Source organism: Primulina tabacum, chromosome 11 (genome assembly GCF_025594145.1).
Source record: "Primulina tabacum isolate GXHZ01 chromosome 11, ASM2559414v2, whole genome shotgun sequence".
Lineage (NCBI taxonomy): Eukaryota > Viridiplantae > Streptophyta > Magnoliopsida > Lamiales > Gesneriaceae > Primulina > Primulina tabacum.
The window spans coordinates 37,600,603-37,627,823 of record NC_134560.1 but is presented as its reverse complement, the minus strand read 5'-3'; the positions used below and the strand labels follow the sequence as shown (position 1 = coordinate 37,627,823).

General features: G+C 34.4%; 1 pseudogene; it reads left to right on the top strand.

The window, feature by feature from the left end:
* The first annotated feature begins 14,530 nt into the window (after positions 1-14,530).
* LOC142519830 (protein transport protein SEC23 C-like) overlaps positions 14,531-27,221 on the top strand; it is a 29,705-nt pseudogene continuing 17,014 nt past the window's right edge.

Sequence of the window (27,221 nt, the reverse complement as noted above, 5' to 3'; positions counted from 1 at the left end):
TATCAATAATTTCACTCCTTGAGTTCAATGTAATTGAACTCGTGACCTAGACGACTTTGATATCAATTTTAGGACCGAACGTTTTGTCGCTTTACCAAAAACTGTCATTGGTAGTAACGATGCAAATCAAATATTTTAAGCGGTACAACATTTCAAACGTTACGTTTTGATTGCTTTAATCAACAGAGACAATTATTACACCTCAATATTTTATATTATACTAAAAATATGCTTCAAATGTCGACCATTAAATATAAAATAATTTTATTTTGTCTTTAGGGTTTGCATTATTTGTTTTTTTAAATAAAAAATTTATTATATTATTACCCAATCACATTCTTCATATATATATATTCTCAAATTTTTAAAAATCTTTTGATAATAAATATTCATCATTTATTTTTGAAATAATCATATATAGTAAATAAAATCGGTAAAAGATTTATAATTTATAATATATAAAACCTTTCTCATTTTTTCTGATACCAATAATAGGAATGAAATAGATTTATTATTTCATTCTCATTCTTATTCTCGTTCTCATTCTGTTCCAAAATTCATTATATTTCTATCATATTTGATTCCATCATACCAAACATGATCTTACTGTAGCATTAAATAGTCTCCTATAAAATCAGAATTAGGAAATGAGAATTTTGACCACATTCATAATACAAAAAAATAATTTGTGGAAAGTGTCTTTCCCCGTAATTTTGATTATATCAAAGTGTCAAGCGCTAGGAGTTTCATAGGCAAAGTTAAGTATTACTGAAATGAATTTGTATTTATATTGTATATCAATCAAAGTCTTCTAGTGATACTTTATAGAAACAGAAGAAATAGAGACGTAAAAAGGAGGATCCTTCAAACTTTCAGAAACAAGCTTTGTGTTCTTTATTTTGTTATTTTCATTGCTTTTGTCTCATTGAGTGCTATAAACGGTTTCGTTGCTACTTCAATATTTAACTGCCCTCAGAAAGATCGATATTAGATCTTAATTGCTAAACACAGTTGAGAACAACTATTATTTTAAGAGGAAAAAATTTTTAGTGGTGTTTTTATTCACCCCACTCAAAATACCCCAGTGATCATAACATAATTGTTCTCACTTATTCCCAAAAACAATTTGGACCAAAACAAAGATAAATGAAGATGTGAACTCAAACGTCATTTAATTACAAATATTATTTTCCAGCATCGATCTATATACTATATTTTTGTATCACTCGTTGAAACAAAACTTTCACAAATATAAAATATTTAATGTGAATATAAGAGTGTTTTGCCTTGATTTTTGTTTCCTTCCACTATATTCTAATGGAGGTACAGATCGATATCGGTTGTCTATATAATAATTATGTCAATTTGACATATCGATTATATTTTTTCTATGTTTAATTAACTAGTTCATCAGTATATCGTGCATGAAGTTTTAAATCTAAATTATTTATGATAGAAGCTATTTCTTTTAGTAACTCCACGGTAGAATATTTGAGTTAATTTTGTTCATGATTCAAATTATTTTATGATGTCAAATAGAAACTTAACCTGATTTTTCCCATCATGATTCTCCAAATTATTACGTATGCATACATGTATGTATACATGTGTGTGTGTGTGTCTCTATATATGAGACTATATTTGCTTCCAATTGCTATTAATTAGTTTTTTTTTTCTAATGATCGAATATGGGCCGTTAGATTTTGATTATTTATAAAAATGAATTCACGGAATTCTTTTTGGAGCATGGAAAAGAAGATAATAAAAATGTTGTGAAATAATTACATTACATGATTTAAAAATTCTCATTTGTCATTATATCTTTATGTCAAAATTTTAAAAAGAAATTTATTTTAACCCCTCTTAATTTATTTTGACGGAAAACTAGAAAATAAAATAATTTTGAATATATCTAAACATGCAAATTCATTCCAATAGAATTAATGACAACACTCATTTAAAGACAGCACTCATGCCACAATATAGCTAAAGCCACACTTTTTATATATAGATAGAACAGATAATTTGCATATATAGCTTACGTAATAACTGGATCAAAACTTTGCTGTAGGCCCACAACTTTGTGTTGGAGGCTGGGGACATGGATCCACCGAATCCCCTGAAGGATTGAAGCAAATGATGATTTCGATTAAAAAACCGCCGCTGCATTTGATTATAGGCATCTGACCAGTAGCTCCAAACACCGAACCGTTAACTTGGCTTATTGAAACGGAATTTCCCGTAGGAAATACGCCATGGCTGGCAAGTATAGCCAAAACATCGAATTGGTTTTTCAACTCCAAAGCCTTTTCAAAGTATGCATCTTGATCGTAGGAACTTAGACTACAGGTACCATGCTTGTCCCACTGCCATTTCCAAAAAGCTTGATTCTGACTTGGGTTAATTAAGTTTGGCCATTCGCTGGAAAGCCTTGTCAACAAGCCTGCGTCCTGTGAAAATAAATGCATTTAAAATAAAAAAATATATTTTCTAGAGTAATATCTTGGGCGGATCGGATAAAAAAAAAAACAGTAGTACCACAATCGTAGAGAAAGCAGTCGCCGGAGTGCAGAAGAACAATGGCCTAGAGTAATTGTCCGGCCACAACCTGTGGATCGTGAACTTATTTGGCACAAGTTGACATGGATGTAATTGGCAAAATGAATTAGGCCATTGAAAAACCAGCTTGAAGTAATCAAATGGTTGAACCAAGGTTAAATTACTTGCACAGAAAATTAAAAAAGTTAGTAAGAAAACATTTGCCGTAGCCATTGAGTGATAAATTTTCACTCTAATAACTCCCTATTTATAATGGTGTAACATAACATAGAATTAGACACAATATTCTGTCACCCCAAAGCTTTTACACGAGAAGGAAGATAACATAAATATAGGGATTCCAGGTATATTTTTCGTAACCAAAAGCAGCGCTAATTTCAAGAATCTGGCAAGAAATAGATATTCAAGTTTTATGAAATTTTACCTTAATTAATTTTTTGATCCATTAAGAGGAAACTTGGAGGACTTTGGTGAGGCTTTACAAAACTAATGTATCATTATACATTCCCTTTTATATATTCAAACGAATTAATGATATTAAAAAAATATACACACAAAAACGAATTTGAGGGCTTATTGTAAACCCGCAAATTTTAAACTTGGGATATTGTTTTGTATTTGAAATGTAAGAAATTTCTTTGTGAACAATAAATTAATTTGCTGCAAGGAATTAATATCAAAAGGGAATTTGCTGCGTACATGAATATTGATAAATGGCAAAAACACTTCCTCATTATTAATTAATAGCCGATAATGAAGCAATGTACCAAAAGTGTAAATAACAAATAAATAAGCAAACACTCCTCTTTTACATAATTTTTTTTAACAAACATACTGTCCAAAAGATACATATCAAATTCAGTTCATGATATCCATTATCTTTTTTAAGAGATTTAACTATATGAAGAAAATTAGAGAAAATCAAAGATTGGTAGAAATTACAAGTTATATGTATAAAATAGAAGGTTTAACTTACCCACCAAATATGTAATATTAAATTTTAACTTTAGTATAGTACTTAGCCGTCAATACACACACATTAATGCATGAGAATAATATTTATATAAATATATCTTATGAAGTATTAATATAATAGTATTGGCAGTCGAAATTTTAAATATTTTACAAATATAATTTTATTAATTTTTTTAAAGGATTTGATACAGAAAATTTTTATCCATAATATTAACACACACACACACACACACATATATATATATGTATGTATGTATGTATGTATGTATGTATATAGAAAGCATCTTGGACCACATTTATATATATATATATAGAAAGCATCTTGGACCACACAACGGCCTTGTTATAGACCGTCGCTAGGTAGCTACGGTCTTGTAATACGACCGTCGCTAAATAATTACGACGGTATTATTTAAAATTGTCGATACTTAGCGACAGTTTAGCTAACAAGGCTGTCGCTAGGTTTATTATTTTTTTAAAGATTTATTTTATAATTTAATAAAAAATATTTAGTTTTGTAAATATTTTTAAATAATTCCCTTCAATCGTCTAAATATCACATTTTTAAATTTATAAATAATCTATAAAAAAATTTGTTTCAAAAAAAAAATCTATAAAATTATTTAACTTCGTGATAAATTGTACCGCCGATTTAGTTCGCGACGGTTTAAATGTCACCGTCGCTAACAGCGACGGTTTTCAACAAACTGTCGCTAATATGCGAAAGCTTTGTATTGAATTGTGGTGAATAAATTCTTTTTTTAACTTCGACACAATTTTAATATGAAGAGTTATTTTGTATTTTATTACTTCATCATTTAATTTAGTGTTGAAGTAAATAATTATATTTTATTGTTACACAATTTTAATTTAACGAATTAATTCTTGATCACTATGTACATACATACACACATATATAACTTAAAATATATTCATTTGATTCATAAATTATCCATCTAAAAATAATGAAAATCCACGAGTCCAAAAGTGTATATATATATAACTTCGCAAATCTCGATTTTTTTCAATGAGGATCTCGATGGATTAAGAAGAGATAATTTAAGGGAGATTAATAAAAATTATGGTTCATTTTTTTACTTCACTAAATATAAATTTTAATTTTTTTTAAGTTTTTACTTCATCAAAACTACTCTGTCGAAGTAAAATGTTACAGAATATTAGAAGTGAAACCCGTGTTTTTTAAATTGTGAAGTAAAAAATAATTTTTTTTCGCCGATGTTATTACCGAAGTTGATTGGTATATATTACTTCATTATTAACAATCGCCGAAATAACTAGTGGCGAAGTAAAACTCAAAAACTCTACTAGTGAATCGATGATCAAAGTATGTCAACATGCATGAGTAATCAGAATAATGGAAGCTGCACAAACAGCTCGAGCAATTGACAAGACTTGACTACACTGTCGTAGCGACCACTCCTTCGCGCCAGTCTACTATCGTGTGTCGGTTAGCTCGTCAGGGACTAAAGACATATTGCACCTTATCGGCCTACAACATCTTTCCAGATAATCCCAGCTCCGTACAATCTTGACAATCACCTCGATCGTACACACAATATCAATAGGGTCATCAATGAGATCAAGACTCAAAATGTAATGCAATGTCGTGTCATGCATCAATGCTATATATATTTATAAAATATGTATGTGTAAAATATATTTTATTTTCACGCATCGGTGTCTATGTGATAGGCTCGTAATATTATTTTTTCCGTTCTTCAAGCTTCAAGTTTCTTATTTCTTACGCATAAATGAATTTTTTCAAAAGTTCATGATATCTGAACTTTAGAAAAATGAAAACAAATATATTCAAGGCAGATGTATCAAAACTTTGATACCAAATGTTGGAATTTTCTCAACAAAATCATGTTTCTACACATTTATGAGCATGATAAACAATATACGGAAGCGGATCGAGTGTTACCTCCGGCCATCGAATAATTTTTGAGTTTTTTATTTGTCTCCGATTAAAGTCTTCCAAGTACTCCAACTCTTACAGTCTTTTCAACTTAGTAAATTTTAAAAATCGGAATCCATTAAATTTCGTCGTCAACACTTATTTTCCTAAATGTTCAAATTATATATATCAAGATCAGCTGTAGGAATGATACCTAGCTCAACGTAAGTTAACCAACCTATTCATCCAAGATTTAGAACCACTTAATGTTCGTATATTAGTTCTCTATCATAAAATTCCAACTTACTTGATTTACTAGAAAATAATTTCAATAAATAATTCAACAAGAACCTTTGATTCCCAATAGTCTCGATATCAAAATCACATAATTCTTATTGCAACTTAATAACATGCCTATCGAGGCTCCCAAAGTTCAAAATATGGGTTCATCGGTATTTTTTTTTCTTTCTAGCGAGATGCTCTGTCGATCATCTTATTCAAATACACCGAGAGTGTTTCTCCCGGCATAGCATAGAATCTCCCCATCTAGTTTTATACAACTCAGGTCCTAATTCATGAAAGTAAATTGATGTAAAATTTCCTATAATTAATATCTTGGAAGATGGCTTGTTGTCTTATCATGTTTTCTGTCTCAAGTATTTCTCGAGTGGGTTTTGGTTTTATTGTAAACATAGATATGGAAATGAAGATATCCTTTTTATTGGTACCAGAATTGCTTTGCCAATACATATATGTTCAGGAGGTCTTGGGTTCGAATCTTGTGAAGGTAAAAGCTCCAGTGTAAGCAATAGCACATGGTATGATCATATACCGAAAGAAAAACAACATGCATGCACTGTATTAATGATTGATACATTAGTACAATTTTTGGTTTTTACTTCGCCACTGGTTACTTCGGCGATTATTAATTATGAAGTATTATATACCAATCAACTTCGGTAATAACACTGACGAAGTAAAACATTATTTTTTACTTCACAATTTAAAAAACACGGGTTTCACTTCTAATTTTTTGTAACATTTTACTTCGACAGAGTAGTTTTGATGAAGTAAAAAAAATTTAAAAATTTGAAATTTATATTTGGTGAAGTAAAACAATAAACCACAATTGTAATTTATTTTCCATAAATTGTCTCTTAATTTAATGATGAAGTAATAAAATACAAAATAACATGTTATATTAATTACTTCACTACAATAAAAAAATGAAGTCTTTTAAATCTACTACTAAATTAAATGATGAATTAATAAAATACAAAATAACTCGTCATATTAAAAATTGTCTCGAAGTTAAAAAAAGAATTTACTTCACCGCAACTCAATAATCGTGAAGTCGTTCTCTATTAATTATTTCACTACAATACAAAAAATTGAAGTCTTTTAAATCTACTACTTCGTCATTAAATGTAAATTGTGAGGTAACTCGTCATATTAATTATTTCACTACAATACAAAATAATGAAGTCTTTTTAAATATACTACTAAATTAAAAGATGAGATAAATTAAATACAAAATAACTCGTCATATTAAAATTGTGTCGAAGTTAAAGAAAGATTTTACTTCACCACAACTCAATAATTGTGAAGTCGTTCTTTATTAATTACTTCATTACAATACAAAAAAATAAAGTTTTTTAAATTTACTACTTCATCATTAAAGGTAAATTGTAAAGTAATAAAAGATCTTTGTGATGATTTTTAACAAATCGATTCAAATATTTGCGACAATTTTCACAAAAGGCTAATCTAAAAATTTGCGATGGTTTGTGTAAAATCCAGGATGTTAGATTTTATCATGATAATATTTTGTACCAAGATTTGCGAGATTTTCGGAATTTGTGATGTAGCATTTTTTTTTTTGGAACTCAAGAATTTAAATAATATCGTGTATATTTTTTTCAGAATTTGAGATATGCAGAATTTTACCGGATATAGATCTAAGATTTGATATACCTGGATAAATATTTAAGCAAGAAGATAACCCAATCTTGGAACTAAAAATCTTGAGGATTTTATCATGGGATTTTCGAAAATAATATTGAAAGAATATTAGGGAATTTTCGAAAATCATAGATAAAGGGAAAAGTCTACACGATAAATGCAGCTTGGGAAAGATTTAACTACCAGGATTTTAGGAAAATAATCAAAATCTTATTTGTGGAAAAATACTACTAAATTTCGGGTTTAAGTCAGCAAATTTGTGGGATTTAAGAAATATAATTTTTATTATTTTAGGAAATAAAAAGTCTACCGAATATTGGGAATTAGACACAAAAGTCGAAATTTTGCAGGCTGGGCGAAGCATAAATTTCGAAATTTATCCTTGGGATACATACATGAATTTCGAAATTTAGGTCTAGGATAAAGAATAAAATTTAGATTTGATCACGATTTTAGATGGAGATTTGATTCAAGTTTAAACGCGCGGATGACATCTATCGAGATAGCAGCCAACCCCTATAAATACGAGGGCCTATAACTCAAAAAAAATCACACCATTTCTACTCCAAATTTTCGAGCTCCTCTCCTAGTTTTCTTAGGATTTTCGAGAGCTTGCTCTCTCAGTGTGCGAAGAAGCGAAGCGCTGCTGCAGTCCAACCCCGAAGCTAGGGTTCGAAATTCCAGTGCAGGATTCCCCTCTATTCACGTTTTTCTATGATATCTAAGGTAAGTGGGCTTGTTTTAAATGTGTAATCTCGGTGTATGCATTTTCGTATTTTCGAAATTTCGGTCGAGTACAATTCTTCTTCTACCCCTTCTGGCTACGATTTGTGCATGAGTTTTATGTTGACACTGTGAGGATTCAACTTGATATGGGAGGTAATCCCAACTATGATATGACCCTCATACGGTGGGGATATAACCGATCCGGCCTCGCCCCCTTAGAGGAATAAAAATTAGGGACTGACGTCAGTAAACCATTCAAAGTAGAGGAATCTCAGTGTCAGGTCAAGGATACGAATGTGGTATGAGTCAATTTATGCATGGTGTGTGTGTGTACGTATTTCGAATTTTATATGCATGTTGTTGTGTACTCGAACGGCCCCCACTTGCTGAGTATTTCCCAAAATACTCACCCCTTACAACCTTCCCAGATAAATCCGAAGATAAATCAGAGGAGCAGGTTGAGGAAAAAGAGTCGGATCAATTTTGGGGCTGGTGAAGTTATTTAAATTTCGAGAATTTTGCTGCAAGGATTTAAGAATTTTAGTAGGTTTATTTTAATTGTAAACGCTTCCGCAATTTATTCAATTTATTCAGTTGTAAAGACAATGGTTGTTTTTGCGAATTTATGAAATAAACTGGTTTCGGTTTATACTGTGCTACGAGGCTGGTTGTTTTTCGATTGTGTGATTGATGAACAACGCCGGTGTCAAATCCTGAGTTTTGGTGCGTGACATTTAAGTGGTATCAGAGCCGCCAGATTCAAAATCCGAGTGGAAGAATCGAGTTTCAAAAAAAAATTTCGGATTTCGGCCAAACAGCACCTTACGTACGCCGCCGAGCTTTTCCGCCGATTCCGGCCGCTTCCGGTAATGTGTGTTCGATCAGAGACCAGTTCCGAAATCATCTCGACGAAACGAACAATAGCCCTCAACCAATTTCAGATTTAGTGTTTGGGTGAAGCCGTAATTTCAGATCTAAGAACTAGGGCGTGTAAACCCTAAAAGCCGAATTTTGTTTTGTCCAATTACCCTACCAATCCTACTCTGATTTTAAATTAATTTTACGTAAACGATACACAATCCATGGGTAACGTTTCTCAACAATCAATTTTTGGATCGGATCAACCAATCGTAAACGCCCATATTCGAGATAGTTAGCGAGTTGCGCGAATTTTTCCGGCCAAATTAGGTAACTTCCGACCGATTCTGGCCGTGACATCGCCGGTTCCGAGACCCTGACCTCTTCGCCAACGCGCGCCTTTACTCCGACCGTACTCCGGCGAGTCAACCCGGTGAGTCAACTCGGCCGAATCATCGAGTCAACCCGCCAGCTTTAACCTCCTATTTTCGAAAATTTTCGAAAAATACATATAAATTTCGATACCTTGCTCTATTAGTTCTTGATATTTATTTTATCCTATTTTTGATATTCTGAGCGTTTCCTTTCTTTATTGTTTCAGGAAATGGCTCGTTTTCGTGTCACTGCTCGTAAGAAAGTAACCCCGATTACCCATAGGGAGACTATTCAGTTGGATTACCACCAGCATCGCACGCGCGCTCAGGCTGCTATACATTTAAAGGAATTGGCTATAGGACACCAGGATAGGACTATCAGGAGGCTGAGAGTTAGTAATCTTGAGAGGAGGCAACAGGTGGAAAATCTGACTACCAAACTGGAGGCAGCAGAGAAAAGAATTGACGAGGTCTTCCAAATGTTCGAGCTCGTTAAAGAACATAACTGCGAAATGCGAGAGTCATTACAAATAACGATGAGTCAAGCCAAGCAAGCTAAGGAGGAAGTGGATAGACGCACCATAGAACTATCTGAAGCCCGTCAAGCCCGACTGAGGGATAAAAAAAATTGAAGAATCCTGGAATGTGATCATGCAATTATCTGAGAATAACCAAAGGTTATCCAAGGAGGTAGACGAAAGGAAAGCAAAGGAGAAAGAGCTCATCCAGAAGAATGAAACAAACTGCGCACACGCTAGAAATGAATTGAATGACGAGATAGGAAAGATTCTGACCCACAGGGAAGAGATTGCTGAGTTGGAATCGGAAAATCAGAGTCTTCAGATGCAGCTTGCAGAGTTCTTAGACCCAGAGGTGCCTGAGGATCCCGAGGAGGAAGAAGCCCTACCTGACGTGGTAGAGGGGAATGGAGAGATAGCGGATTAGAACATTTTAGTGAATCATTCTTAGTAGTTTATTCTCATTGTTGCTACGTTTTCTTTCCTTCAGTACATTTATTTATTTAGATTGGTCATGTTCATTTATTTTCCTGTTTGAGAAATCAATAAAATATTTTATTTGTTCCATTGATTTCAATTTACTTATGCGCAATATATTGCATGAACCTACTCGTACCAATTTTTAGAACTTGCGAATGTAGGAAATGGCTGGCAGACCCCCAAGGCAAAACCGCAACCCGCGTTACGCTAATGCCGATCGCGAAGAGAGACAGGAGAATCGACAGGAGAATGGACCACCGCCTGCAGTTAATCTAAGCCGAGCTGATCTTATGGCCATAGCCACCATAGTGGCGACAACACTGCAAGGGTTGGGAAACCCAAATGCCAATCAACCACCTCCACCACCACCACCGAATGGAATCAAATTTCATTATGAATCCCTCCGAAAGAAGAGATGTCCGATATTCAGAGGGGACGCTGATCCCGAAGTTGGCCAGAGTTGGCTAAAGAGTGTCGAGACTCAGTTAAGGCTTTTGGAAGTTCCCGAGGCACTCAAAGTGGATGTGGTTGTGCCTTTCCTGGAAGACAGAGCAGCTAAATGGTGGGAAGCAGTCTCGCCAGCCATGATCGCTGCTGGACCAATCACATGGCGAAACTTCCGAGAAACATTTCTGAAATAGTACTATCCGGCAGAGGTCAGATTGCAGAAGTTAAGTGAGTTTGAAAATCTCACTCAAGCTCCAGACATGTTAGTGGTGGAATACACCTCCCAGTTTAATGCACTTGGGTCTTATGCTCCGGCCATCATGGCGGACGAAGTTTTGAAGCTGCACCGCTTCAAGAGAGGATTAAACAGTAGAATCCAGTCAGCCTTAGCAGTTTATCAGCCCGCCAATTTTGCAGATCTTATGGGCGCATCTATCCGAGCTGAAACCGACATCAGCCGCAGGGAGGGAGAGAATAAGAACAAGCGACCCCATGCCGGTCAGTCTTCTCAGGGCGGTCATAAGTTCAGAAAGCCAAACCAATCAGGCGGACCTTCCTCAGGGAAAAACTCAGCGGCCAACCATCAAGGACCCAAGCCATGCCCGAAGTGCAGTTTCAGACACCCCGGGGAATGTCGAAGAGCCAATGGTGCGTGCTTCGGATGTGGGAAAGCAGGGCACAGGATCGCAGATTGTCCTACGGCCGCCAACCAAGCAGCTGGGCCCAACAAGGGAACTGGGCCGAATGTGGGAGCTAACCCCAACAAACCAAAGGAGAATAAGCCTAATGCCAGGGTGTTCGCTATGAACCAAGAAGAGGCAGACGACGCCAATGAAGTCGTATCAGGTAACATCTTACTTCAAAAAGTACCTGCTTATGCATTGTTTGACTGTGGTGCTACACACTCTTTTGTGTCTAAAGGTTTGCTAAGAAATTAGTACTTAAGCCCGAATCTCTAACTGAACCTTTTCGGATAGCCACACCTACGAGTAAGACCATAGAAACTCATGAAATTCACAAGGATTGTAAGATCGGTATCGCTAATCAGACTTTCAGTGCCGACTTGATACAATTGGTTATGGTCGATTTCGACATCATTCTAGGGATGGATTGGTTAGCCAGTAATAATGCCATAGTGGACTGTAAAGGGAAAAGAGTTAAGCTCCGAACCCCAAATCAGGCAGAGATCGTGTATCATGGTAAATCCAAGAAACGAAAATCACTCCTTTCCGCTTCCCAAGCATGGAAGGCCATGAAATCTGGAGAAGACATCTACCTAGCAATGATCAACGAAGTGCAAGGAGAAGTCGAAATGAGGATAGAAGACATCCCAATAGTATGTGAGTTCCCGGATGTTTTCCCAGAAGAACTCCCAGGGACAGTGTGCAGCACCAATCTCTAAAGCACCTTACAGGATGGCGCCAACTGAACTCAAGGAGCTAAAAGATCAACTCCAAGAATTGCTGGACAAAAAAACAAATTCGACCTAGTGTGTCCCCATGGGGAGCGCCAGTACTTTTTGTGAAGAAGAAAGATGGGAGTATGAGATTGTGCATCGACTATAGGGAACTGAACAAGATCACTATCAAGAACAAGTACCCTCTTCTGAGAATAGACGATCTATTTGACCAGCTCAAGGGAGCCGCAATCTTTTCTAAATTGGATCTGAGGACTGGATACCACCAACTGAAGGTCAGGGCTGAAGATATCTCCAAAACAGCTTTTCGGACAAGATATGGGCATTATGAGTTCACAGTGATGCCTTTTGGGTTGACCAATGCGCCTGCAGCCTTTATGGACTTAATGAACAGAGTGTTCAAACCATTTCTGGACCGGTTCGTAGTGGTATTTATTGATGACATCCTCATTTATTTTCACAACGAGGAAGAACATGAAGAGCACCTCCGCCTTGCACTACAGACACTGAGGGAGAAAGAGCTATATGCCAAGTTTAAGAAATGTGAGTTCTGGCTTAAGAGTGTATCCTTTTTAGGACATGTGATCTCGGAAGCAGGAGTATCAGTGGATCCCAAGAAAGTTGAGGCAATTACAGAGTGGCCAAAACCTAAGAACGCCACAGACATCAGGAGCTTTCTTGGACTGGCAGGTTATTACAGGAAGTTCGTCGAAGGTTTTTCTTCCATAGCTATACCACTGACTAAGCTCACTCAGAAGAATTCCAAGTTCATCTGGGACGAAGGTTGCGAGAAAAGTTTTCAGACATTGAAAGAAAAACTTGCATCCACGCCAGTGCTAATCTTACCTACTGAAGATAAGGAATTCACCATCTACAGTGATGCATCTAAGGAAGGTCTGGGATGCGTACTCATGCAAGAGGGAAGAGTGATCGCCTATGCGTCAAGGCAGTTGAAACCGTACGAAAAGAACTACCCTACGCATGATCTTGAGTTAGCAGCAATTGTCTTCGCCTTAAAAATTTGGAGGCACTATCTCTATGGTACAAAGTGCGAAATTTTCACAGATCACCAGAGTCTCAAGTACATGTTCACACAGAAAGAACTGAACATGAGGCAAAGGCGGTGGATCGAACTATTGAAGGATTACGACTTGACTATAAGTTACCATCCAGGTAAAGCGAACAAAGTGGCCGATGCTCTGAGTCGGAAAAATGGAGGCAAGATCACTCTATCTTCACTCTCCGCTCGGCCATGTCTGCAAGAGACCGTCAAGATAAACCAGGATCGAGACCCTGATTTAAAGAAACTTAAGGAATAAGTCAAAAGCAGGAAGTCTCAAGATCTACAAATTGATGACAAGGGAGTCGTTTGGATGAAAGGACGACTGTGGGTACCAGACAACGATAAACTTCGCCATGAAATACTATCAGAAGCACACAAGTCCAAGTTTTCAGTCCATCCAGGCAGTACAAAAATGTACAGAGACCTTAAGAGGATTTTTGGTGGAACGGAATGAAAAGAGATGTGACAGTATTCGTCTCTAAGTGTCAGGTTTGTCAACAGGTCAAAGCAGAGCACCAGCGACCCGAAGAATTATTGCAACCGTTGGAGATACCTGAGTGGAAGTGGGACCATATCTCCATGGACTTTGTGGTAGGATTACCAAATTCAAGGCAAGGTCAGGACGGAATATGGGTAATTGTAGATAGACTTACAAAATCTGCACACTTCCTACCCGTCCGTATGAACTAAAAACTGGACAACTTAGCTATACTGTACATGGACAATATTGTACGACTGCATGGAGTACCAGTGAGCATCCTGTCTGACAGAGACCCAAGGTTCGTCTCGCGCTTTTGGAAGAGCTTTCAAGAGGCCATGGGAACGAAAGTAACCCTAAGTACGGCCTATCATCCTCAAACCGATGGACAAACGGAGAGAACCATCCAAACTTTGGAAGATATGCTGCGAGCATGCGCCCTAGAATTCAGTATCAATTGGAGCAATCATCTACCATTGATCGAGTTTGCTTATAACAACAGCTATCACAGCAGCATCGGAATGGCCCCATACGAAGCTCTTTATGGAAGAAAATGTCGATCACCACTTTATTGGGATGAAGTGGGAGAAAAAACAGTAGTAGGACCCGAGCTCGTAAAGATAACAGTAGACAAGGTTACAGTAGTCCGAGAGAAACTCAAGGCAGCTCAAGACCGACAAAAGAGTTGGGCAGATCTGAAAAGAAGGCCAGTGGAATTCAACGTTGGCGAGAAGGCCTACGTGAAAGTGTCGCCTATGAAAGGAGTTGTCCGATTCAGTAAAGCCGGGAAGCTAAACCCCCATTATGTAGGACCCTTTGAAATTTCGGAAAAAGTAGGCACACTGGCATACAGATTGGCGCCGCCTCCAAACATGTCTAGAATTCATAATGTTTTCCACGTATCCCAGCTACGGAAATACATCTCGGATCCAAGCCACGTGTTGGAAGTAGAATCGCTCATAGTCGAGAGTAACTTGGGAGAAGAGCTGAAGTACGAAGAGGTTCCCATTAGAGTCGTGGACACCAAGAACCAAGTACTGAGACGACGAATCATTCCCTACGTCAAGGTGCAATGGTCTAACCACACTGAAAGAGAAGCCACGTGAGACTTAGAAGAAAGGATGAGGAACCAATACCCGTATCTCTTCATAGACCAAACCAACCCAAGTTTCGAGGACGAAACTTCCCATAAGGAGGGAAGGGTGTAAAATCCAGGATGTTAGATTTTATCATGATAATATTTTGTACCAAGATTTGCGAGATTTTCGGAATTTGTGATGTAGCATTTTTTTTGGAACTCAAGAATTTCAATAATATCGTGTATATTTTTTTCGGAATTTGAGATATGCAGAATTTTACCGGATATAGATCTAAGATTTGATATACCTGGATAAAGATTTAAGCAAGAAGATAACCCAATCTTGGAACTAAAAATCTTGAGGATTTTATCATGGGATTTTCGAAAATAATATTGAAAGAATATTAGGGAATTTTCGAAAATCATAGATAAAGGGAAAAGTCTACACGATAAATGCAGCTTGGGAAAGATTTAACTACCAGGATTTTAGGAAAATAATCAAAATCTTATTTGTGGAAAAATACTACTAAATTTCGGGTTTAAGTCAGCAAATTTGTGGGATTTAAGAAATATAATTTTTATTATTTTAGGAAATAAAAAGTCTACCGAATATTGGGAATTAGACACAAAAGTCGAAATTTTGCAGGCTGGGCAAAGCATAAATTTCGAAATTTATCCTTGGGATACATACATGAATTTCGAAATTTAGGTCTAGGATAAAGAATAAAATTTAGATTTGATCACGATTTTAGATGGAGATTTGATTCAAGTTTAAACGCGCGGATGACATCTATCGAGATAGCAGCCAACCCCTATAAATAGGAGGGCCTATAATTCAAAAAAAAAATCACACCATTTCTACTCCAAATTTTCGAGCTCCTCTCCTAGTTTTCTTAGGATTTTCGAGAGCTTGCTCTCTCAGTGTGCGAAGAAGCGAAGCGCTGCTGCAGTCCAACCCCGAAGCTAGGGTTCGAAATTCCAGTGCAGGATTCCCCTCTATTCACGTTTTTCTACGATATCTAAGGTAAGTGGGCTTGTTTTAAATGTGTAATCTCGGTGTATGCATTTCGTATTTTCGAAATTTCGGTCGAGTACAATTCTTCTTCTACCCCTTCTGGCTACGATTTGTGCATGAGTTTTATGTTGACACTGTGAGGATTCAACTTGATATGGGAGGGAATCCCAACTATGATATGACCCTCATACGGTGGGGATATAACCGATCCGGCCTCGCCCCCTTAGAGAAATAAAAATTAGGGACTGACGTCAGTAAACCATTCAAAGTAGAGGAATCTCAGTGTCAGGTCAAGGATACGAATTTGGTATGAGTCAATTTATGCATGGTGTGTGTGTGTACGTATTTCGAATTTTATATGCATGTTGTTGTGTACTCGAACAGCCCCCACTTGCTGAGTATTTCCCAAAATACTCACCCCTTACAACCTTCCCAGATAAATCCGAAGATAAATCAGAGGAACAGGTTGAGGAAGAAGAGTCGGATCAATTTTGGGGCTGGTGAAATTATTTAAATTTCGAGAATTTTGCTGCAAGGATTTAAGAATTTTAGTAGATTTATTTTAATTTTAAACGCTTCCGCAATTTATTCAATTTATTCAGTTGTAAAGACAATGGTTGTTTTTGCGAATTTATGAAATAAACTGGTTTCGGTTTATACTGTGCTACGAGGCTGGTTGTTTTTCGATTGTGTGATTGATGAACAACGCCGGTGTCAAATCCCGAGTTTCGGGGCGTGACAGCTTGATAATTTAAAATCGTGTACAAAAGCCTATTAGCGACAGTTTTCATGAACCGTCACTAATTAGCGACAGTGTAAAAAAGTTGTCGCTATTTCGAATCTAAAACCGTCGCGAATTTGCAACAGACAAGTTGTGCCCGTCGCTAATTAGCGACGATTATTCAAAAACAGTCGCCAGTAGCGACAAAAATGATAAACTGTCGCGATATTAAATTGGCGACAGTTATTTTAACAGTCGCTAATAGTGACAGTTTCTACAAACCGTCGCAAATTGCCTATAAAATTTTTTTAGCTTATATTTTTAATTTATAATCAGGAATTTAATTTTTTCGTTTATTTTATCACAAAGTTAAATATGTAATGTGTGTGTTTAACTTTTTTCGTTTATACATAACACCACCACATTCGTGTAAACTGAGAAAAGATAAACTCAAATTTTTTCGTTTATAGATCGATCATATATAAATTTAAAAATGTGGTATTTATGAGTTGAGGGTATATTTACAAAACTAAATATTTTAATATAAATTATAAAATAATTTTTTTAAAAAATAATAAAATAGCGACGGGCTTTGGTACACACAATATCAATAAGGTCATCAATGAGATCAAAACCCAAAATGTAATGCAATGTCGTGTCATGCATCGATGCTATATATATTCATAAAATATGTATGTTCAATTCATTCCGTTAAACACTAGAAAACTTAGCATGCCATTTACATTCGAGACATGTAACATCTGGTCTTATCTCAATAATTATCAGTTCCAAAGTTCAAAATATTCAATAAATCTCAAAATAATACGACTCGTTAATCAAATTCTTTTTAACAAACCTACTGTCCAAAAGATACGTATCAAATTCAGTTGATATTCATAATCTTTTTTAAGGGATTTAACTATATGTTCAAATTCATATGAAGAAAATTAGAGAAAATCAAAGTGGTAGAAATTACAAGTTATATGGATAATATAGAAGGTTTAACTAACTCACCAAATATGTAATATTAAATTTTAACTTTAGTTTAGTACTTAACCGTCAATAAACACACATTGCATGAGAATAATAGTTATATACATACAATAATATAATATTTTTTTAAATTGTGTATAATTAATTTAATTTGAAATGAAAGAAATTTATATAAATATTAAATATATAACTCTATAAATATATCATATGAAGTATTAATCAATTTTTATATAAGAAGAGATTAAAATAAAAAAAAACTTAGGGAGATTGATAGGATCGATTATGGGGATAATCGTTGAGCTACAGTAGCTCGGTTCTTGAAATATTGAACACCGATTAATTAAATCGAGTGTGATGTTCAAACCAAGCAGAAGAGACTCGAAATAATCCTTCGTAGAAATCGATTAAATATTTTGTAAATTATTTAAAATATATGCAAGTTGAATGAGTAAAAATATTTTGGTTGAAGCATTTTATCAAACACTTGGAGTGCAATATTTTATTTGAAGGACACATAAAATGCTTCAACAATGCATCTTTAAAACTATGGAAAGTGATAAGTAAATAAAATAAACAAATAGACACGAATTTGTTATGGATGTTCGGAGACTTCAAATGCTCCTACATCACCCCCTTCTTCACCTTAGGAAGGATTCACTAGAAGACTTTGATTTATTACAACTCTTTGTACAAACCCACTCAGCTAGGACTTACCCACTGCCTAAACTGAACTCCTAGCACTCAAGATTGTAGGCAGCACCTCACAATCAGCATATTGTTTAATGTCTCATATGCAAAGACTACAAACACATTGTTTTACGTCTTTGTGTGAAGACTCACTCAACTAAATATTGAAGTTCAACTCTCTTATATATGTGTGGGTGATTGTATGTGAGGAATTTATCCTTTACAGTGTACATTTCAAATGTATCCTCACACAAGGGCTTGTGCTCTCAACTAGCTAATTTCTTCATGCTAACTACCCATACTTTCAATCATCTTCAAAAACTCTTGTTTGATCTTACAGATGTTGTATTTATAAGCCACAACAATGATATATACGTTAGGCATAAGAATATGACCGTTTGGAAAGTTTCTGTACTATTTCTGAGGTTACAACGGTCAAATTCTCCTTGATGGACTTTTTCCCGACTGGTCAACTCTGGTAAACTCAACTGGTTGTTCAATTCAACTGGTCAGCAGCTGGTTCAGCTCAGTTCAGTTGGTCAGCTGTTGGTTTAGCTCAGTTCAGTTGGTCAGCTGCTAGTTCAGTTCAATTGGTCTGGTTCAGTTCAACTGGTTCGGTTCAGTTTCAGCTGGTCTGGTTCAGTTCAACTGGTTCAGTTCAGCTGGTCAGCAGCTGGTTCAGTTCAGTTCAGCTGGTGTGCTGAAATCATCATAGTTGATTTCAGTTTGTGCAGAACCAGTAGCTTCATCGTCATTTATCAGCATCTTAAGCTTTGATTCAGACTTCGACTTCTGAAGATGATTTGTAGATCATTGTCTTATCTTTCCAACTCATACTGAATCGCTTAATTCGATAAATGAACTGAGAGATATGACCAAAATACAACAACTGCTCATACCCAACTGATTGCTGTTTTCGTACAATCAGTTTGGTAATTGAGCAATCGGTTAGCCCTTGATAACATCCGATTTTACCCAACTGACGTGAAATACGACTGTTTCAAATTGAGTTTTCTGATTATATATATATTGTTATTGGTTATATTATAATTTATTTGAGCTTTTAGATTGATGTATTTGGGCTTTTTTTTATTTTTTATAGATTATTTATGGAACATTTAGATTCACTAACGCACCAAATATTACTATTTGAACTTTAATATAATAGTATTGGCAGTCAATACATATACATTGCGTGGCATAATTGCAAATTATTGGATAAATCCTACATCTAAAAATAATGGATGTGAAATCCATCGTCTAAAAAGAATTAAATAATGTCTATTATTAATAGAGTTAATGATTTTGACAGATTGCATTTGATAACGATATGATCATTTTTGAACTGTAGTAAATGTGATTGGAGTAATAATTCATTGGTACAATCAATTTGCTATTAGTTGATAAAGTTAAAATAAATAATACAATTTACTATTAGTTGACAAAGTTAAAATAAAATGCATAATTATTATTGCAAATTATGGATAAATACTTCCATCCAAAATTATATGAATAAACCTAAAATTTATCAACTTACAAAAACAAAATACTTATTTTCCCGATGGATACATATCTTCTCCTAGAAGATGTACAAATCTATATTGAACTCATAGGTGCGAGCTGCAATTTATGGAAGCACATTGATGTCGTCATCTGGATTGATGATTTTATGCTACACTGGTGGAAATCACCTGGTGCATTTTGTAGTCGATCATATCGTGTGCAAACAAAATGGGTTCATCTGTATTTTTTTTGCTTTCTAGCGAGATGATTTGTCGGTTATCTTATTCAAATACACCGAGAGTGTTTCTCCCGGTATAACATAGATTTTTTACGACTTTTATGATGTAATGGTCGCAAGGAGATTTTTACGACTTTATGATGTATGATTCGCAAGAGGTCTTGGGGTTCGAATCCTGGGAAGGGTAAAAGTCCAGTACCTGGGCTGAAGAAATCCTATGAGTAATGATCGCAGGAGAGTGGTGTCGGGTCATTACAGATATTGTCAAAAATGAAAAAAAAAGTCAGTAAAACCCATGTTAGAAGATGAGTTTCGGTAAAACCTCTTACACTACAATAATAATATTATTAAAAATAATAATTTATATATAAATGTACACATGATACGGTGTGAAGTACAAGAAAAATACCGAAGGATACTTTGAAGATTTAGAGCACAAAATCAATAAAGATTAAAACTTGAGAAGATTGTCAAAACACACCATAAATGTAATCTTTTATGATCTTTTGTATGTTATATTAATATATTCATGCTAAATACATAAACATAAAACTCTTGTGAGACGCTCTCACGGATCAATTTCGTGAGACGAATATCTTATTTGGGTTATCCATGAAAAATTATTACTTTTTATGCTAAGAGTAATTATTTTTTATTGTGAATATCGGTAGGGTTGACTCGTCTCACAGTTAAAGATTCGTGAGGACCGTTCACGAGATACTTACTCAAATAAGATATTATGATATGTGTTATGAGACATTAAATAACAAAAATATTTTTTTATTATTTAACATTCTGACTTTGTATGGTTATTATTGTTTATGATAATTTAAATTAGAAATTAGAAATATATTAATTTTTTTTCATTAATGTTAGATAGAGGTTAGGGGTGTCAAAATCAGACACGATCCACCAACCCCGAAAAAATCAAGTTTGGGTTTGACGTTTAGGGTTCGGGTCAGATGGGTTGGACTCGATAGCATGACCCAAAAAAATTATCGAGTTCGGGTCAACTGTAAACTTTTTTTAAATACTATAATTAATAAATATTACCTACATTTTTATATATTGTATGTCTTAAAAACTATTTATTGTATATTTATATCATTAAATTTTCATAATTAATATTATTTTTGAACATTTTTTATTTTTTAAACAAATGTTATTTGATTTAGTAAATATATTATTTTTTCTGCAATTAGACTTTAAAATTTAAATCATATATTTGTTATTATGTTGCTAAATTAAAAATATATTTTTTTTTAAATTTAATTTAATTTTTGTTAAAAAAATTTAAAAAAAATTCAAAATCGGGTTAATCGAGTCGATCGGGTTGATCGGGTCGGTTCGGGTTTGAGAGTTTTCGGTTGGCTCGGGTTCGGGTTGGACAATTTTTTAATAGTACTATTGCTCAACCCGACCCAACACGCCCAAATTGACATCCTTAATAGAGGTTACACAATACATATATATAAACATAAACATAATAATATATAAAAGTGTGACAAAACATAAAATTATCATATGAAATCACAAATTTTTTTTATTATATGTGTGTATATATGTTTCAGAAAATGCTAAAAATTAATATGGATATTTAAAAAAAATTAATTATTAATAAAAAACTAGAGAATTATAATATCTTTTTGTGGATACACTGAGAGATATTTGAACATATTTTTTAGTTGATGAATTTATTTTAAATATATGATTAGAAAAAAAATATTAGTTAGGAGCCGAATATTTGGCGATACTCCCAGAACTACAGAAAAAAAATATTTAGTTGTGTGTATTGCGGTATATTCTTGTATGGCCTAACCAAAATTTTATTCTACTTCAAAATGTGGATGCACTTGATATATCAAACTAACACTATACTCAAATAATCTATTATGCACCTTTGATATATTAAATAAAACTACTTCAAATTTTTATCCAGAAAACTCTCCATTATTTTTCATATGCACGCCCCCATCCCCCTAAACACCAAGGACACTCCCTCCCTTAAAACTCACGCACACACGAGTAATTTTGATAGAGGAGCATCGGTTTTAAGGATTTCTACATAGGGATTTCTCATTGCCCGTTCTTCGCACGTCGATTTGTTTTCGACGGTAATTACGCAAAGGCACGCCTCTAACTATCTTTTTTTCATCTATACACCATATTATTGTTTTGGAATTACGTTTTGCATGAAAAGCATGATTTCCTTATGATTATTTTTGTTTTTACGCTTGTTGGTGTTATTAATTATATTTTCATGATTCAAAAACCTATGTTTTTTTTTTTGCACGAAGGGGCTGCAATGTTAGGGTGAGTTGAGGACACGATTTTCCAGAATGTTCAGAGTCACAGGAGTCCTAGTTAAAGGTTGCACCACGACTTGGAAATAGGCTTGACCAGATTATTGCATTATGCGTTGTAAGGGTTCGGTTATAGGGGAAAACCATTGCATGGCTCAGATAGGCTTGACCAGGGCTGGACTTGATGTGGTTGGGTGTGTGGAGGAGTCCTAACCACGTTGTGACTCAAGCACGACGGTCTAGAGAAGAGTTCCAAGCAAGTTAGGACACTTCCCAAGCCAACCGAGAAGACTTAGCGAGGTGCAGGGGGGATTGCGGCTTGTCCAAGGTCCAGGTAGGTCTATTTGGGACTAAGAGGTTACAGAGGGTGAGGGCTTGGTGGTGGTCGAGGGTAAGAGTCCCTAGCCGAGTTCGAAGAGTCCTAAGTTCTTGAACAAGGAATCGTGAAGCCCTTGCCTTCGTGTAGGAGGTTGCAATGGGCTAGGGGCTGGTTCAAGGGGTCATGGCTGGTCAGTAGGGTCCACAGGGGGTCTGGGAAGAGTTTGGCTTGAGGTGGCTCAGGCTTGGCTCGAAGGAATCGCAATATGGCTCGATGGTTAACATTAGGGTTCGAATTAATGGGTTTAATTGGTTAAGGCTTGAACCGTGTGTCCACGGGGGTGGTTCATGGTCCACAAATATAAATAGGCAATAAAAGTCTTTAAAATTCGGAAATTTAATAATAAAGTTTGAATTAATTCGTGGATTAAACGCTCTACGAATTAATAATTACGAAATAAATAGAAAGCCTCGAATTTAAGCTAAATAAAAATATGAGAAATTTAATTTAAGCTTAAATAATTATTCGGATGGTCTAGAGTCAATGAAAGTAAGAAAAATTCAAAGTCGAGAAATTTTATGTCTAGGGGTAAAACGGTCATTTTACACCTGAAAAATAGTAAACGTCCTGGCAGTGCCCTGAATGCTGTAAAATATGTTAATATGCCTATTTTTTATGTTTATGAAATTTTATGATGAAACGTTAATGCTAAAAGATATGTTGTATGCTTTGTTTAAAAGAAAAATGATTTATGCATGCTTTAATTTTATAAAGCGATGAAAATATAAATGTTGAAGGAAGTGAAGTAATTGTGATTAATACGATGATACGATGATTATGATGATACGATGATCTATAAGGCCAAGGCTCAGTTGACGGGTGAGAGTGTCGCTGATGTCCGCGTCGTCCAGTACTATGATAATACGTAGATGGATCCATCGACTTTCAGCTAATATGAACGTCACAATTAATGATCTGAATTCAACAAAAAGGAAAACGTATCGTATATGATGAAAGGAATTATGATATGTTTATGATGAAAGGAAAAATGTTTAAGTTTAGGCATGGTTATGAAATGTTATTTTAAGTAAAAGTATTTTCACTGTTGCATGTGATTGTATACGTATTACTTGCTATTATGGTTATGGTTTGCAGAGTCAATAGACTCATTAGGTGTGATCAATGCAGGTGAGCATGATGTTGATGTTGTTGAGGGTCTTGATGGTTGATCTTACTGGACTGAAGGTGCACATAACCCGAGGACCAATGCTAGTTTTTGTGCATTTATGTTTAAGTTATTATAAATTTTTTACGAATGATGCTTTTTTAGTGATTTTTGAGAGGTTGTTAGAGTAAGGTTTATTTTGAAATATTGTTAAGTTAGGTTTGGCAAACGTTTGACGATTTTTTGTTTTGAACTCTTTCCTTTGAATTTTCAAATATAGTTGGTTGTTTTATTTTTAAAATGGTGCAAAATATTTTAAATTTTATATATATGTATCGGCCGATGATTAGTTAGTAGAAAAAAATTTCTAGTACTTTTTAAGAAAAACGAGTGATAGGCTAGTAATAGTTAATATTTTATTTTCATATTTCCCGTTATTTTAACCTCCGATATGTTTAATTGACATTTTTGTGTAATTTTATTGTAGGAGGAACTTTTACGGTCTTGGAGCAAATTTGAGATAAAAAGGTGATGTTTATCACATTTGAAGTTTCCAAGATAGAGTTGAAAGTGAATGATCAAACCAGAAGAAGTCCTGGAATAAGGCGTGGCCACGCCTTATGACGATACTTCAGCTGCCAAAAATTGCAAGAAGGGGAAATCTAAATAAAATAGTATCTATTATTTTATTTTATGTTTAGGGTTAATTAAGAGATAGTGGGCTTTTTATATTTATTTTTTGAACCCAAATGAGCACACTATTCACGTAACAAAAGGGAGGAGGCGGCAGGAAGAATTTCTCTCCAATTTTCATTCCAACATCTCACGAGAAGGGAAGAAGAAAAAGGGCGCAGAAATTTTCTCTCCAACTCTCTCCTATTTGGCTAAGTTTTATTTCTGATTTAAGAGATATTTTTACTGTTTAATTTATCACTGTGAGGCATTTGTTCTTATAGTTAATATTCTTTTTATTCCAAGTATTTGTTGATTTATGATTTAATAATATGAATATTGTATATCGTTTAATCTGACAATTTAATTCGATGTATGATTTTCTACTGCTAACCATAAATTCATTGATCCGTAATTGTCATGAATGATTGGTACATGAGTAGCATAGATTAGATGTATTGTGCTATCATAATATATTTAATCTAAATAAATCGACGGAACTAAATCTTCCAATTGCAGCTATCTCGATTGTTAGATTTTAGAATTAACTGTTTTCACGAAACGAAAATGCTATTTTTAATTAATATGGAACGCTATCGTGCCCAGTTAGTTATTGATAAGTTTCGACGGGATGCTGGGTTCAGTCAATTAATTTAGGAAAACACAAGAATTTTAGCGGCTATCCCTATAATTCTAAGGTTAATTGCTTGGAACAACTTGAATAAATTATTTGTTTGCCGATGACCAGTGATATAATTAAATAGTAGAATCCCCTTGAATCAGATCTGTCTCATATTAAATTCTTTACTTTATCCTAGTTGATTAATTGTCATTTAAATTTATTGTTTTTCCGTTCTTGAAGTATTTTAGTTTAGCATTTTATTTAAATTAATATCCCAAAATTCCCCCATTTTTATTTGCATTTTTACTCGAAAGAAATAATCTCTCGTTCCCAGTGGATTCGACCCTACTCACCATTACACTCGTTTTTATTTAAAAGAGTAGGAATTAATTTGGTGGTCAACGACAGAACACCAACGAGTAATGGACGTTTCAGTTGGTATCAAGCATATTCCTGTAAAAGGTTGTGCCACCGTCAGGGCCGGGAAGCTCAGTCGTCAAGCCTCAAATCTGTAAGTTTAATTGCTTTACATGTTTTTTATGATGATACCTGTATGTTTACATGGTCTATACGTTTAAGCTACATGTGTAAACACCTTTTGAAGTTAAATGACATTTATGTTTAAGATTGAATGATAAATGATTTTTATGATTAAACCAGCATCGTTGCATGGTTTTTTTAAGGTAAAAAAATAGATGCTTTATAATTTTTACGCATATTATGATATGTAATAAGAAATTATATTATTTTTATGCATGCTGGCCTTGTAGTGGAATTGGACATGTTTAAGAAGTAGGTTAATGGACGTTAGGAAAAGTTGAAAATGGTTATACTATATTGATTTTTGGGTTTTAGTACTGATGTTCTACTTTTTGGATCATAAGTTAATCGTGAAAATTATGAATGCTTTTGGGACATGTAGATTTTCTAAGAAAATACTAAGGATTCGTGGGAACTAAGTGAGATAATTTTTAAGAATTTCATATAAAGAATAATGATTCGAAGACTCTGATGATCTTTAGAAGTATAAAAATTTATAATTTGGGATTTTAGGTTTTTATGGAAATGTAAGATTGGTTACGAGAATTAATTTTGGGTTTAATAAAATTAAAATTATTGAACGTTCTGTTACAGGAAACCTATAAAATGGAATTAGGAATGCCAAGAACTTATGGGTAAGTGTAGAATTTGCAGAATTAACAAGTGGATAATTTAGAGGAAATTAGGAATTAATTTTGTAATTGTTAAGGAATTTGGGGACTAGTTTAGCAATAAGTGAGAATTGAATTATTTAAATGATATGGATTTTTGATGATTTAGACTTGAAGGAATATTTAGAACCTTGAAATATCTTGGTTATAATGTTATAAGGAATGATAATCAAAGGCATTGTAGGATGAATCAATATTGGGCTTGAAATCTAAGCGTTAGTGGAATAATGTTGTGGCAAATTAAGAATTTAGAGTGAGGACAATTCTAGGTAAAGTTAATCAATTAGCTAATTTTAGGGATGAAAGTTTATGTTTAAAAATCTGAGGAAAAAAAAAATTAAGTTTTGAAATTTTTCACGTTAAAAAAACTTCATGGTTTAGTCATTAAGCTATTAAATCGAAAGGCTCAGGTTTACGTCTAAGAAAAATATTAGAAGTCAAATTTAAGCCTATAGGATACTATGGGATAAGCTCGAATCAACAAAGGTAAGAGAAAGTCAAATCAGGAATTTTTGAAAGTCAATAAGAAATTTGGGATTAAGTGGATATGTGTGTTGAAATTATGTTGTCTAAAGACTATATGGGTTGTGTAAGTTAGAATTACAAGTTTACGAGATGGGTGCTTGTATGAAATTTTTTGGCGAAATTAAGATTTGCAACAATTTTATATTTGAGACGTACTTGTAAATAGTTAACTCATGTTAGTTTGGTGTCATAAGATAAAAATTGGATTCACGGATCTTAGAGTAATAATTGTATATGTGAGATAATGTTTAACTATTAAAGTGTATTACCCAAGATAGAAGTCGATTAGTAAGAAAAGTCAAAATTCAAGGTTATAGTAAAATAGAACTAAATCACTATAGGTCGTTTTAAGTTGCGATTCGCAAACGAGGATTTAGAAGGCAAATTAATTAGG